The sequence below is a fragment of the Chiloscyllium plagiosum genome, unplaced genomic scaffold (assembly GCF_037043375.1).
Source record: "Chiloscyllium plagiosum isolate Xiang-an unplaced genomic scaffold, Cpla_swu_hap1 HiC_scaffold_39, whole genome shotgun sequence".
NCBI lineage: Eukaryota > Metazoa > Chordata > Chondrichthyes > Orectolobiformes > Hemiscylliidae > Chiloscyllium > Chiloscyllium plagiosum.
Genome location: NW_028270177.1, coordinates 92,948,037 through 92,962,523, shown reverse-complemented (window position 1 = coordinate 92,962,523; position 14,487 = coordinate 92,948,037). Strand labels below are relative to the sequence as shown.

General features: G+C 44.0%; 1 non-coding gene across 1 annotated transcript; it reads left to right on the top strand.

Annotated features, from left to right (window-relative positions):
- Positions 1–1,526: 1,526 nt before the first annotated feature.
- On the top strand, positions 1,527–1,635 carry trnap-ugg (transfer RNA proline (anticodon UGG)). The gene is made up of 2 exons: positions 1,527–1,563; positions 1,591–1,635. It is a non-coding gene; the product is annotated as a tRNA-Pro (tRNA).
- The last annotated feature ends 12,852 nt before the right edge of the window (positions 1,636–14,487 follow it).

Sequence of the window (14,487 nt, the reverse complement as noted above, 5' to 3'; positions counted from 1 at the left end):
GTGACATAGCAAGTTTGAGGAGGCTGTGTTGTGGTGACACGGGAAGTGTGAAGCTTCAGTCTGATACTTACATAACAATTGTGATGGAGACAGGTTGATAATGACACAGTAAGTGTAAGGAGTCAGGGTGATAGTAACATAGGAAGTGTGAGGGCGTGACTGATAGTGACAAAGTAAGTTATTGGCAGTCAGGCTGATAGTGACGCAGTCAAAATGAGGATCTCGAAGTGAAACTGGCGCGGTAAATGTGAGGGCGCCAGATGGATAGTGATGCAGTAAGTTTGAGGGGTTCACGCTGATATTAAGGCGGTAAGTGTGAGGGGTCAGGTCTATAGTGATGCAGTAAGTGTCGGCGGGTCAGGCTGATAGTGATGCATTCAAAGCCCAAATATCCAAGGCTCACTGTAGTGCTGAACAGCAAGACATCTCAAGGCGAAGACAAAAATCAATAGTTCTCATCCTGGTCATAAATCATAATGCTTCATTTTAAAATTGTCCTCTCCTGCTTCTCGATTCACCAATGAGGGAACAAAATTTAATTGCACCACCCTGTTTATCTCTTCAAATATTTTGCAACTCTCAATGAGATTACCTCTCTTGTTTTGAAACTGTTAAAAAAAGGTGGGATTTGCCCAATTTCAATTCAGAGGACTAACGTTCATCCATGATATCAAGGCTAATCACCATTAATGGCATTCCTCATATGGGATTAGTATCTTTCCTAAATTGAAGATTATAATTCCTCAAACTGTAGTCCAAGTGCGGTCGAACTGAGCCACCGTCCATTGGAAATAATGCTTCGTTCTCGTGCCATGAAATCCTTCTGCAGCTTTCACAACAGACTTCTACAACTGCTACTAGACTTCAATGACTTATTAAAAACTTCTCCAAGATGCATTTCTAAAAATCTGTACATCATACTTTCTACTTCAAACCTTCGACAAATAATCTCCACACATTTCCCTCCTGACAAGTATGATAAAGTCAAATCGTTGCTATTTATTAGATCATGAGGGACATGGATAGGTTGACTCGTCAAGGTGTTTTTCGGCTGGTGAGGAAGTCAAAATTTAGAAAACATCGGTTTAAAATTAGTGGGTAAGGATTTAAAAGGGACGTCAGGGCAACTTTTTCAGACGTGTCCAGAATGAGCTGCCAGAGAAATTGGTGGAGACTGGTGCAACTGTAACATTGAATAGCATCTGGATGGATACATGAGTAACACAACAGCATATCTAATTTGGCACCAGATGATGAGCAATTGAGTCAAAATCGATCGGACGCAGTGAGACAATGATCCTCTCTTCGTGTGGTGTACATCCGTGACTCTATAATTCGACGAAGAATTATTCCCACAACTTCAGCTGTGTCAGAATCGAGTTTGCGGTGAAAGCCTGTCAATCTGCTAAGGTAACGTTCATCTGGGCCTCTGCAAAGGATTTGGCGAAATTTTTGGGTCTTGACAATTTGTTCTTCCAACAAATGAATTCAGTTGTTTTACTATGAAAATTGACGATCTGGCTGCAGCTGTGATAGCTGAGAGGTTAAGGCGTTGGATTTGGATTTGGATTTGAGTGAGTGAGTGAGGGACCCCAATGGGGTCTCTCTGCGCAGGTTCGAATCCTGTTCACAGCGTAGAATCTTTTAAAAGTCATTAATTCCTTTGCAGGATTTGGATTTCGTGGAGCTTGAGCTTTGCATTCAATCGAAAGTAAATTTTCAACTGTGAAGAATCCGAAGTAATTTCAAGACTGACCCAGTCATCTAATTGAATAAAATATATGTCGAGACACAAAAAGCCACCAACTTCCAACACGAATCAGTGTCAACACATTTGTCGAACTATCGTGAAATTTGGATGTTCGGGGGGTGGAATTCAGCAAAACAAGAAGCAATGCAATATTTACCTGCAGGTGATGATTTTTTTTAGGATCAGTTGAAAGTCAAGCTGAGAAAGTTCAACCTAATTTACAGCTGACTCTCAAGGCCAATAATCTATTATATCAGAAGTCAATGAATTAGAAAAAAGCAATTCCATGTGTGGAAAGGAACTCGACTGATTCAGGTTCCTGGCTTGCGATGTGAAAAGGCAAGGCGATATCAGCGGAGTAGAAATTTCTGGAAATATTAGAAATGGAATGTTAACGGTCTTCTGCTGTCCACATTCGTAAGAAACTGCGCATTAAGAACTGAAATTGAAAATTAACGATGAAAATCAGACTGAGCCCTCTGCTTGTGGTGTAGCATTGTTCAGAACAATAGGTCGTTGTTGAGGCGAAAAATGACCAAAATAATCGATGGGGAACTTATCCACGGCCTTCGTTGGAGCAGTTGGTGTGTAGAGCTCAGCTTGAAGAACCAAATGCCAATTATACATCTTGGCTGTCTGAATTGCTCAGTGATACATACTCCCAGTTTAATGAAAAAAAGCTTTGCTATCAGAGCTAGATGCTTTCGTGTCAGCATGTTCAGATATGAGAAGACACTCCATGGAGTAGATGTGACTTAAATATTGACTCTAACATCAGAGATGTTGACACATTTCCACACAAAAACAGCACTACCATTGGTATCAAATCAAACTGAACAAAGGACTAGTCACTTAGACATTTCCTGTCTGCAGACTCTGCCAATGGACCGTTCAGGCCGGATGTAGGAATAGGGCGTGGTAACATCTGTTCGCAAGTGGATCACTTCATTCTTGCTCACGATCCATAAACCGTAATTCATTTTGAACTTCTTATCCATCAGCATGATAAGTGTTACATAATGCACAGCTTTCCTTCTCGAAAGAAAGAGCGAAATCTTATTCAATGCAGACGCAAATTCAAGTTGTCCCTGGTCGACCAGAAGACAGATGTCGCGAAACAAAGTGAATACAGAAAACAATCAATGTTTTCTGGGAGTCAACAAGATGTACTGGAAGAACGGAAACATATATTTGGAACTAAAGTCACATACCACTTCCAAAGACTAAATGTTCTTGAACCGTTATCTTAATTTGACCTTCATGTCCACCATTGCTGCAAAAATTATCTTAACAATTCAGAACTTTGTGTTCTTTAATATTCTTTCCTTCATGTTTCTCTTGATTTTGAAACTCAAACCGAGCAATAGTAATCCACCCTATTTCACTTGCAAAGATCAGAAGAAGATCAATTTATAAGAGAACAAATAAAGTTACATCTGTCTTTCGAGAGAAAACACAGTTACCATTTCGACTCCAAAAAGTCTTCTTCAGAAGTCTGCACAATGAACTCGAAATAGTAGACCGAAAATGAAAAAAAAGAAGCCAAAATGCCGCGAATACACCACCGCAAGTGCCTCAAGTCCTACTCGAATATGCCGGATTACTATCAACATCAGGGGAGAACGGAACAAAGGTCATTCTGCAGTTGTCAACCTGTTATGACGTAGTTTGTAAAGTCAGAAATATGATTCGGTAAAAAGCGGGATGAAAGCGGAATATAGGAAGTCTGAAGAAAGCAAATGCGTGCTTTGCTTTGAAGAAGGTTGGCAGTGATGAAAATGGAAATTAACTACAGTGACGGGGGCTTAATTGATAGCTGAAAATGTGTTGCTGGAAAAGTGCAGCAGGTCAGGCAGCATCCAGGGAACAGGAGAATCGACGTTTCGGGCATAAGCCCTTCTTCAGGCATCTGCAGACCTAACTTTCTCCTCAGGGCTTAATTAATACTCAGCATCGTTGCAACATAGGGACGCAATTCTTTTTGCTAGGTTTCTGTTCTGCCATTTTATAATCACGACTGCTGTCGGGTTTGGTTTCCATTCCAGGCTTAGGTGACAGCCTGATGGAAGTTTGCACATTCGCCCAATTTCTGTGTGGTTGCTCTGGTTTGCTGCCACATTCTAAACATTTGCAGGATATTTGGAATCGCCATTGAACGCACACGGTTACAGAGACAGTGATGTCTCTGTCATAGGAGCGTCTGGATAGGACGTACTTCAGAGGATTTTTGTGAACTTAAATGGACAGAGTGGGGTTAGTCTGCTGTTTCCTGTGTGAGCTACATAGATAGAGAGGGGTCAGGGTCTTCTTCCCTGAGGGAGATACGTTGACAGAGTTGGGTTAGTTGCTCCTACCTGTGTCAGTCACGCAGATACAGTAGGGTCAGTCTGCCCTTCCCTGGGCGAATTTCTTTCACAGAGTGGTGACAGTCTGCTCTTCCCTGCCTGAGTGAAATAGAAAGAGCGGCGTCAGTATTATCTTCCCTCGATAATTTATGTTGACAGTCTGGCTTCCGTCTGCTCTTCCCTGGCGAGTTACATTGGTAGAGTGGGGTTAGTGTTCATTCATTGGGTGAGTGCCATAGACAGAATCGGATCAGTCTGCTCTTCCCTGAGGGAATTATATTTATAGAGTGGGGTCAGACTGCTCTTCAGAGAATGACTTATATTGACAGTGGTGGGATCAGTCTGCTGAGTTACACTGAGAGTGTGGGGTCAGTCTGCCCTTCCCTGGGTGAGTAACACTGACTGAGTGGCGTCAGTTTGCTCTTCCCTCAGTGAGTTACATTGACAGAGTTGCGTCGGGAGTGGCGTCTTTGAGGAGTTGACAAAAGTAACTCGTCCCCTACATCTTTGGGATAATTAGGGATGGGCAGTGAATCTTATCTCATTGAAAGACAACTGTGTCCCAGAAATGCATTTCTAATAATTGCATGTACTAATTCGACACTGCAAGCGGTCGGGAATAATTTGAGGAGAGGTGCAGGGTAGAATAATTAAAGTCAAATGCACTGATGCCGAGGAGACATGACATAAGATGTGAGTGTGGAGCTGATGGTGCAAGGCTCAGTGTCAGTGCTATTGGTTCAGCATTTATTTCTCACTGTTCGCAATGACTCACATACCACTGCTGTCAATTCACAACAATAAGCCTGTTCATCTTGGTTTGAAAATCCCTGCGTGTGTATTAACGTGGTTAATGGGACGCGAGATGAGATGAACACATCCTGTATATTCTGTCAGTTTAGACAGTTGAAAATATCTGTTGAATGCCAATGCAAGAGGATGCTGTCTTTTTCTGTGCCTTTTCAGTGGGGCATGCTCAGCATTGAAATGTCTGCTTTTGCACAAGCAGAGTTTGATTGCCATTTATACTGAGCAACGCTAATACATAAAACGCGTTTTCGAATTCCTGTGATCAAGTGGTTCAGACATTGCACATATGGACGACAAATCTGGCTTTTAACGTGGCGCCGTGGCTTAGCTGGTGAAAGCATCTCCCATCACACTGGTGCCTGCTCATTGTATTGAAAGCTCGTTATTTCTCACAAGTATTGTGTTGCTGATCGAGAAACTCAGTGTCCTGTTTGAATTGCTGTATATTCTGATTTCGAGATCCGGCTTCATTTTCCAGGTTTAAACCCAGTAGTGTATGTTGCTCTTTTTAACTACTATTTTAACCTGGAGATTCTTCCCGCAGTTCCACAAGCACTTCTGCTTCTCATCCTCTTATTCTCATTCCTTCATTCCCAGTTTTGTGGAAATTAAGTGGTGAGGCAGGAGACACTGCAGCATTCCCGGGGAATGTAGTGGTAATGGCACTGACACCACGACATGATCACCCTCATTCTCTGCTGTCACCATTCATTTGTTGTACACAAACAGTAAATGCATCCTTGTTCTTCTTCAGCTATCGTGTAATTACTTTCTTTTTCTGTTGGATAAGGAATTCAACTTTAACTTCGAAAGGGTCTTTAGATTTTGAGGAAGAAATGTTTCCTTGCCTCAGGTCGAAGTGACAGACGCATTATCCAGAGAATGTGAGACTACTTCGATCGAATCCAGCCAGGCATCAGAAAGCCTCTCAGCAGTTCGAATCTCAAACTGTCTCTGAATGTCAGGCTTTTCAAGAGCAGAAATGGGAAATGAGGGATATGGACAGTCAGAGAGTCGGAGAATGTGAAAAAGGCCCAGGAGGATACAGAGACAAATATAGAAAAAACGAAGACACATATTGAAGCAGACACTGAAAGAAACAATTCTCCATTCGGCGTGACTGCCAAATAACAGAAAGCAAAAGGAAATGTAGCCATTAAAACATAGCCTTCCACCAGCTTAGGAAAATGAAAGTAGCGTGACAGCTGATGAAGTCCTTTTAAAATTGTAAATTCGACGTTTTTACGCTCAAGAGTGATTTTGATAAATATCCTGATTCGACAGGTAAGATTATCATTTTCCCAAAAGTATAATCTAGAAATCTATAACTAACCTGTTTCCTGTCCATCTAAAAAAAGTCTGTTTCTCTCCACAGATGTTGCCAGGTGTAGCGGGTTTCTCCATCAATTCTCGTTTTTAGTTCAGCTTTCCAAAACCTGCATCTTTTTGATTTTTGATAACCTGGCACAAAACCAAGCATTACCAGGATCGGACCAGTGGTCAGAAATACTGGGTACCACGATATATTTGCACAATAAATCGTTCATTCCCTGTCCGAAAACAGAACTAATGTCACGGCAGGTCTAGTTCCAAATCCTACCTACGAGATTACACTGAATGAAGACAGATGCTCTTGCACTTATTCTCAATGAAATGGCTTTTCCCTTTCATTTCTGATCAGTTTCATGCAGCTTGTTTTCTACTCGTCTTCAAGTTTTGCAGAATGGAAAAGCCCATTTGGCCCATGGTGCAGTCTGGTTTAAAGACATTCGTCTATTCCATTCCCAGTTTCCAGCTTTGGTCCATAACCTTATGTGTTCTGATGTTTCCAGTGCAAATGGCAGTGAGGTTCTCGCTTTGATCTTATATGACACAACAATGGTATTGATCTTATATGTCACAACAACGTTCCTGGCTAATACGATCAAGATTGTTCTGGCCCCATTTCATAACTTGAACTTATGGACTAGGCCTGTCCTTTTCCATAGCCATTTTCAAACTAATAGAACTGTGGTCACTTTGACAAAATGCTATCCCACTCACACCTCAGTCCCTTTCCCTAACTTGTTTCCCAAGAGGAGGTCAGGTTTTGCCCCTTTCTCTTTTCAGGCCATTTACATATTGATTGGAAGTTTTCTGGAATGCAAATACCAAATTCCTCACTTGGAAATGCTGAACACTTGCAGTCCCAGTCTAGGTTTAGAAAGTTTAAAAACCCCAACCTTAACAGCCCTATTACTATGATTGATATTTGACATCTCCCGACATATTTGTTCCTCAGTCTACCACGGATTATTCGGGGTCAGTAGGACACTCGTATCATAGTGATGACCCATTCTTATTTGTCAGTTCCATTAACATAGCTTCACTGGGCAATCCCACAGGAATATCCTCTCTAAGTACTCCTGTGATAATTCGTGCAATCAAAACCCACTACCACACGTCCTCTCTTGCCTAATCTTCGATGCTTCCTGCAGTCTGTCTACCTTGAAACAATGAGCTGCCTGTCCTGCCCCTCCCTCAGCTGTGTTTCTGTAATAACGGTAATATCCCAGTCTCATGTTCCAATCCATGCCCTGATTTCATCTTCCTTAGCTGTCAGGCCCCTTGCATTGAAATAAATGCAGTTTAATCATCAGTTTTCCCCCATTCCCTGCTATGTTCTTGGCTACCTTATCTGTTGAAATTGCTCTGTTTAACTTGTGTACCAGCCTCAATCTTCTTTCTTACCTTACGACTGTTTAAGGTGCAACGCCTTGCCAGACTAGTTTATATCCTCTCAAGCAGCTCTAACAATTCGCCCCACCAGGATATGGGTCCCCATCCCACTCCCAGTTCAGGTGCCGTCCCCATCCGGTCCATCTGTGCAGACACCTTCAGGGATATTTGGATTGTCCACTCAGGTCCCTGTGTTCCTCAGTACTCCGCAGCGACCAACCATTCATTTTGGCTGTCCTTCGCTTATCATACCTCCCACAGGGCATTACCTCACATTGATCAGAACTAAACTCTGCTCAGATTATCGTCTTAACGTTATCAGACTGTAGATAGAGACTATCATCCTCACTGTAAACAACATTCCCACCTTTCATGTCATCTGCAAACCGACTAATGATATCTTATGCTTTCACAACAGAGTTATTATTCCACAGAATAACCAAGGACGGTTCCTGTACAGATCCCTGTGGCACACTCACTGGTGAATGAGTTCCAAACACAAAGAAGACTATCCATCAATTTTGTTTCCAAATTACCAACTTGCCTTGGATCTAATAGGCTCTTCCCTTTTGGACCAGTCTTCCATGTGGGACCTTGTAAAAGGTCTTAATGAACTCCATGTAACCCACATAATCTGCACTGCCTTCTTCAGTATTTTTAGACACCATTTCAAAAAACTAAACTGAATTGCTCAGACAGTATCTTCCTTTACCAAATCCGTTATAACTAATCCGAGTTGATCCTTTGCATTCATCCTCAGAGTGGTATCCAATAATTTCCCTCCCCCTGCGGTCAGACTATCTGCTCTGTAATTAACTGGCCTATCCCTGCTGCCCTTCTTGAACAAAGGAAACACATTCGCGATCCTCCAGTCATTCAGCACTTCACCTGTGGCCAGCAAACTATTAAATATATCCGCCAGGGCCCCAGCAATCTCTTTTTTTTACATTCCATAGCAGCCTGGGATACATTTCATTGGGCACTGGGGATTTCTCCACCTTTATACCTGTTAAAATATTTAATGCCTCCTCCTTATTGATCTTAACATGTTACAGAACCTCACCATCCCGACTGAAATCACTGGTTGCAATGCCTTTCTCCTGTGTGAATGCAGATGGGAAGTATTCATTGAAGACCTCACCTACTTCCTCTGGCTCCATGCACAGATTGGCCCTTTGGTTTCTATCAGGCCCCACACTTTCCTCAGTTACCCTCTTATTCCACCTATACTGTTAAAGTTCCTTGTGGCTTTTCCTTTATCGTATCTGACAAGGATATTTGACACCAGGATGGTGTGCTGCCTCCCAGGTACCAGGGTCAAGGATGGCTCTGAGCGGTTACTGAACATTCTGAAGGGGGACGGTGAACAGCCAGAGGTCATTGTGCACATCGGTCCACATGACAGAGGGATGGGGTCCTGTGAAATGACTATCAGGTGTTAGGTAAGAAGTTGAAAAGCAGGACCTCAAGGGTAGTGATCTCCAGATTACTCCCAGTGCCACATGCCAGTGAGGATAGACATGGAAAGATAGACCGGTGGAAGTGTGGCTGAGGATCTGGTGGAGGGGGTAGCGTTTCCAGTTCTTAGAACATTCAAATCTCTTCTGGGGTAGCGGTGGCCTGTACAAGGGGATGGGTTGGACATGAACCAGAGGGGCACCAATATCCATGGGGGAAGATTTGCTAGTGTTACCCTGGTATGTATAAACTAGTTTGGCAGGAGGTTAGGATTCTGAATAAGAGAGGGACCATCGAAAATTCGGGGAAAATACATCAGTCATCAAGAGCAAGTTTCCTATTCCGTTTATCCAGGGACACAGTCAAGGGAGGGAAAAGACGTCTGGATTAAAGTTCATTTATTTCAATGCATGAGGCCTGACTGGTAAGGCAGATGCGCTCAGAGCAGGGATTGGCTCTGGGGACTGGGATATTATAGCCATAACAGAAACATGGCTGAGAGAAGGGCAGGACTGGCAGCTCAGTGTTCCACGATACAAAAGCTACACTGACCTGACAGTGAGGAGAGGGAGTTGTCCTTTAGATATGGGAGGACATAACAGCAGTGCTTAGAGAGGATATCCTTAAAGAGTCATCAAATGAGGACACATGGTTAGAACTTAGAAATAAAACAGGGGTGATAACTCTGTTGGGACTGTAGTATAGACCCCCAAATAGCCAGTGGCAACGAGAGGAGCAGACGTGTAGAGAGATTGGCGATGACAGTCGGAATAATAGAGTAGTATTGGTTGGAGACTTTAATTTGCCCAGTATTGACTGGGTCACCCAGAGAGCAAAAGGTTTGGACGGAGTCCAGTTTGTCAAATGTATCAAAGAATGTTTCCCTAAATCAAGATGCAACTCTAACAAGGCCTAACTCTACTCAGGCGGGTGCAACACTGGACCTCCCCTCAGAAAACGAGGTCGGGCAAGTGACTGAAGTGTCAGTCAGAGAGCACCTTTGTGCCTTATGATTGTGCTCCACAACCACGTGATGAAGCAGTGCTCTGAAACCTAGTGCTTCCAAATGAACGTGTTGGACTGTAAGTTGGTATTGTGTGATTTTTAACATTGTCCATCCCAGCCCAACACCAGCTCCTCCACATCATGCTCCCATCAATTGGGTGAGTCTGTTTGAAGGAAATGGAATGACTGGCAAACGGGAGGGTTTTAAAAGCGTGATCTCAAGAATCCAGGGCAAATATGTCCCTGTTAGGGTGAAGGGAAAAGCGGGCAGGTTCAGGGATTTATGGCTGATGGGTAATATTGAGGTTTTGGTCTGGAAAATGAAAATGGTATACATTGGATTTAAGCTTTACATATCTACCTTACTTACCTCACCAGACTGATTGACACAATCAATCTGTGAAGACCCTACAATTCTCTCAGGTCCCTGCAGCATTCCAATCTGTAGAACCCGCTCCAATGCCTGTGACTCTCCCAATCCAGTTCCTATAAGACTCTCTATCTATGTGACATCCTCCTGTCGCCAGCACACACCCTCTCAATGTAAGCTCCTCCCATCTCTCCATCCATTCACCCATCTCTAAAATCTTCTCCAGCTCTTACACCCCTATCTGTGTAAATGTCACCCTCCCCTACAACCCTTCCCACTTTGACCCAATAGGAGGAGGTTACTAATGCTCCTTTATCTGTGAAACTGGCTCCAACCAAAATTGCTGTTCCTATCTCCTGGAAAGTCTGTCCGATTCCACACCCTCCATGTCGAAATCACCCCCAAAACTAAACCTTTCGATATCTATAAACTTGTTTACGCTCGACTTGACTCCATATGTGTGTTTGTTCTTCCAGTCTGTACAACACACATTATCTCTGTAATCTGCTCCATTCCCTAAATAGTCCTTGTCTGTACAAACCAGCCCTGTCCTATCAATATCCTTATCCCTGTAAACTGCTCCATCCCCCCCCCCCCCCCCCCCCCCCCGCCAACCTCCCCATCCCTATGAACCCCTGCAGGCCCTATAGCTCTACACATTTCTGTAACCTCTTGTGGCTCTATGCGCTCCCTATGAAACCAACTGCAGTCCCCACAGCCCTCCCAGTCTGGGCCATCTGCTCCAGATCAGACCATTGCTGTCTCTGTTACCTCTGACAATCCGAGCAACCCTTCCTATTTGTGTATCTTCATTCAGACCACATCCACTCCAGCTTTCCAAAACCCTTCCTGTCATTGTAACCATCTCTATTTATAACACAGAACAGGCCCTTCAGCCATCGATGTCCTGCTGACCTTTTATCATACTCTAAGATTAAACTAACCTACACACTCTTCCCTTTCCTATCATCTGTGTGCCTATCCAGAGTTGGTTAAATGCCCCAAATGTATCTGACTCAAGTAGCACCGCTGACAGTGTATTCCACGCACCCACCACTCTCTGTGTAAAGCAGATACCTCTGACATCTCCCCTAAACCTTCCTCCAATTCCCTTCAAATTCTGTTTCCTTGCGATAGCCATTTCTGCCATGAGAAGAACATGGCTATCCAATCTATCTATGCCTCTCATTACCTTGTGCACCTCTATCAAATCACCATTCTTCTTTGCTCCAATGAGAAAAGCCCTCGCTCCCCCTTCCTTCGCTTCATATAGCATGCCCGCCAGTCCAGGCAACATCCTGGTATATCTCCTCTGCAGCCTTTCAAAAGCTTCCACATCCTTTGTATATTGTGGCAAACAGAACTGAAGACAATATTCCAAATGTGGTCCAACCAGGGCTCTATAGACCTGCAGCACTTCCACTCAATGTCCTGCTAATGAAAGCCAATACGTCATACAGCCCTATCAACTTAAGGGATCTATGGACGTGCACCCATGATCCCTCTGTTCTTGAATACTGCCAAGAATCGTGCTTTTAATCCTGTAAAGATTTTCTGCAGAATCCTCCAGTCTTAAACCCTCCCAGTTTGGTAAATACCTCCAGTATCTACCACACTCAAACTGTGAAACCTCTTCAAGCCCCCCAATCCTCCTTAGCGCTGTAACCTCCTTTATTAGTATCAACTCTCAAAATTACTGAAGCCTCTTTTTTGCTACTGCGATTTTCCTAATATCTTCAAAATCTTCCTGTCCTGATATCCCTCCAGATCTCTGTAAGTCCCGCTAATCTCCAGTGCCCTTTTGGGGAACATTGCAGAGGAAGGAAGAGTTATAGAGTCTGGGCCACATTACAGAGGTTAGAAGGGCTGCGGTACCTGGAGGATGGGTGGCACGGTGGCACAGTGGCTAGCACTGCTGCCTCATAGCGCCAGAGACCTGTGTTCAATTCCCGCCTCAGGCGACTGACTGTGTGGAGTTTGCACATTTTCCCCGTGTCTACCGGTTTCCTCCCACAATCCCAAAAAAATGTGCAGGTTAGGTGAATTGGTCATGCTAAATTGCCTGTAGTGTTAGGTGAAGGGGTAAATGTAGGGGAATGGGTCTGGGTGGGTTGCTCTTCAGAGGGTCGGTGTGGACTTGTTGGGCCGAAGGGCCTGTTTCCACACTGTAAGTAATTTAATCTGAAGGGACGTGGATTCTACAGGAGATTAGATGTAGCGGGATTCATAGAAACTGCAGGATCGGACCAAGAGCGGGTTGTGTATCCTAAAGGATGTTGCAATTTGAACAACAGATTTTTTTGATCGACCATTCGGCTGATCTTGATTGCCTAATTCTGGAGAACTTTACTAGAATGGGTGAGCGCACCTTCATATTGCCAGGCTGGGAGATGTGAGATTCAGATGTCAATCTATTTGCCCATTCTGTCTGTGTGCCTGACAGTGACCTGGTGCTGCTCTGGTAGAAAATACTATCCTGCAACTGGTAACCTCCAGGTCGAAACGACGGACCAGAGCTCACCTCGTCAAAGCATCATTTGGAATTTTTTAAAGTGTTTTTTTAAAAGTGACTGTTTCATTAGAGGCAATAATTGTGGAGTATCCGTTTTGAGAGAATGAATTTTTTACCTTTAACCCTGACCTATGCAATGGAGTTTCGTGGATTATGTTGTTGTCTGCAGACTGTCACTCAGAGTATCGTATCACCAGGGAATCTGAGTGTAGATGGTCTTTGCTTGGGAGAGTGTGAATTTACCAGTTTATGTCGGCTAGGACACCATGTTTCTGGAGAATGCTTCACTATGTAAATACCTCACTGAATGGTTCAGGGGTGAATGCACTGGGACCTGAGCACCAGCAGCTGAGTAACCTCATGCTGTTTGTATGTGGGGCTTGGCACCAGACTGGGTGAGAGCAGCTCCCTGAGTAAATGGCAGGTATGGAGCTTGGGATCCTCCTGCTGTGTTTGACCTTGTGCCATATCGTTATCTCCCTCTCATGAGTGAGCGTGTCATGTTCTCCAGTCCTGACAGTGTCCACTCCCTGTAAACCCTTCCAGCTGTTGAACATCTCCCTTCTCTCTCACTCCCTCCAGCCCTTCCAACCTGGCCTTCGTCTCGTATCTCCTGCAATCCCAAACCACCTCGCTCTTTCTTATCGCATTGCATTGCTTTGAGGGAACAAAGGTTTGGGCCAGTGAAGGAAAGATAACTCCCTTCTCCATTTTTGTCAAACAGAGTCTGCTTGTTTGTCTCTCTCGCATAAGGGGAAGGAAGCATCCTTTCAGCATCCACCCTGTCCATTCCCTTGAGGATCTGTACATATTAATAAGGACAACTGTCCTCCTGATGACCCTGATTGGCACAGCATCGAAGTTAATGTTCTCTATTTTCTGCAACCATTTCCTTTTGCTCTATCACTCCATTATTGTGAACCCTCCCCCAGTCTGGACAGTGCTCCAAACAAATAATTACTGAGAATGCTCCAATCTCCCTATCTCTGCAAATCCTCATTTTCCTACAATTCTCCTGGTCTGTGTAAACCCCTCCAGCTTCTCCAGTCCATCCAAATTATTGCATCTCCTACAGCCATCACCATCTCTGTGTCCTCCAGTCACTACATTTTTCCAGGCCTCTGCAAACCGCTCCAGCCCCTTCACATCTGCCAATCTCTGCAAGGTCCTGCAGTTCCACAAAACATACCTCTATGTGGAACTTCCATCAGAGACCACTAGCTTCCATATCTCTGTAATCCCCTGCTGATCCCTCTATCTCTGTTCCCAGCTTCAGTCCTTACAACCCTACTTCCATGTACAACATCACCAAATCCTTGCAATCCTCCTGATCTCTGGACCCTCCTGCAGACCTTGTAACTCCTTTACAAACTCTGACTTCCTGCAGTAATTTTAAACTTCCGCAGTTCGATAGCGTCTCCAGTCTCCATGCCCCTGCCGATCATGGTGAGCTGCTCCAAACCTCTCAAACCTTCCTGCCTGTGTCAATCATCAAGTTGATACAACTCTTGTCAAGTCT